Genomic DNA, 1,735 nt, shown 5'->3' with positions numbered 1-1,735 from the left:
ATATAAAATATTTTTTTATTTTTATCTAGAGGAATTGACAATTTGATCATTTTCTTGCATTTGTTCGTTTTAATTTTCCATTTTTTTCAATGTGTGTGCGTCTAGAAGATTTAAAAACTCATTGGGCTTGTACTTCGCGTGACACATGGATATGTATATAAGCGGACCCTCATTTGTAATAATTCCATTATCTCATATCTCATATTTACTATACATTCTTATATTAATATATTTGTCCTATCATGGATATTTATATATTTTAGATCTTCTGAGTATTTTGTTGCATATACGAACTTTGTTCATTACAAATTTTCATTTTTTTCTAAAATGATTTGCCCATCGTTTATATATATATATATATATGAAATAACAACTGGATTAGGCTCGTACTCGCGTGACACATAGATAGTATATAAGCGAGCCCTCATTTGTAACAATTCCATCATCTCATATCTACTATACATTCTTATATTTGTCTTATCATGAATATTTATATATTTCAGATCTTTTGAGTATTGTGTTGCATATACAAACTTTATTCATTACAATTTTCCATTTTTTTTTCTTCTAAAAATGATTTGTCCACACACACACAGATTATATATATATATATATATATATATATATATATAGATATATATATATATGGCTCGTACTCGTGTGACACACGGTTAATTCCAACCGCTAATACTAAACCTCTAGGTGAACCCATGTGCGCCCCAACACACAACCACAAGGCTAGTCAAGGGGATTTGAAACTCGAACCACATACTTCATAATGACTTCATATCGATACAATCGCCAATAAAGCTAACCCCCCCCCCCCCCCCCCCCCCCCCCGGGGGGATAGTTTATCATAAAATTATATTACATAAAAAATTGCAAAAATTTATAGAGACTATGTGAAATCATTAGAAATTTGAATATTTTTCACAAAAATATCACCAAACTTTTTATAATTTTCTTGTTAAGGACTAGTAAATCCACTAAAGTTTCTACATTTTAAGATAAATTCTCGTCCTAAATTTTTTCCTTGCAAGGCGGCAAGGTCAAACTTAATGCATTTATAAGGAACAAAACCAAATTGTATTTGGAATATGTAAAAATGTTGTCCAGTCAAACTGAGCAATTCATATTTGCTATGATTCATTAGTATTGTTAGAATGGACATTTTTTAATGTAAATTTTCTTCCCAAAAAATGTGAACAAAAATTAATTTATCCACAAATTATTTGTGAATAAATGGGAGGTAATAACGTTTGTGCGTGATAAACATGCAAGAATAATCATTTTGATGGCCAATTTATTTACAATACACTCCTACAAACATGAACAAAAACAAATAAGTTCCAATAAACAAATGACTTCTAAACAGGGAGCTCGTGAAAGCAGTGTATTGAAAAAACCAATTGATTAGTATCGCCCCAAATAAATAGACAAGTTTCTCGCCAAACATTATCAAACCATCTAGTAGCTGTGCAATGGTGTGGGGACAAGGCAGACAAAATGATGTCAAGTGTCTGGTTCATATTTGACTTGAATTTCTACAGAATTTTCTTACAACACAAGAAAAAAGTGTAGTAAATAGGATTTTTTCTTTCTATAAGCTGGAGAGTCTAGGACACATAGACCCATGGATTATGTTATGCTATATGGAAATTGTAACAACCCTGGTGAAAATTCCATGTAATAAAATTTAATAAAGGCAAAATAAGACCACTGTTAAGGGACACTT

This window comes from Pinus tabuliformis, chromosome 7 (assembly GCF_031772625.1).
Source record: "Pinus tabuliformis cultivar Carrire ecotype Pingquan chromosome 7, CPIR1, whole genome shotgun sequence".
In the NCBI taxonomy this organism is placed as follows: domain Eukaryota; kingdom Viridiplantae; phylum Streptophyta; class Pinopsida; order Pinales; family Pinaceae; genus Pinus; species Pinus tabuliformis.
Note: the sequence above shows the minus strand (reverse complement) of the source record.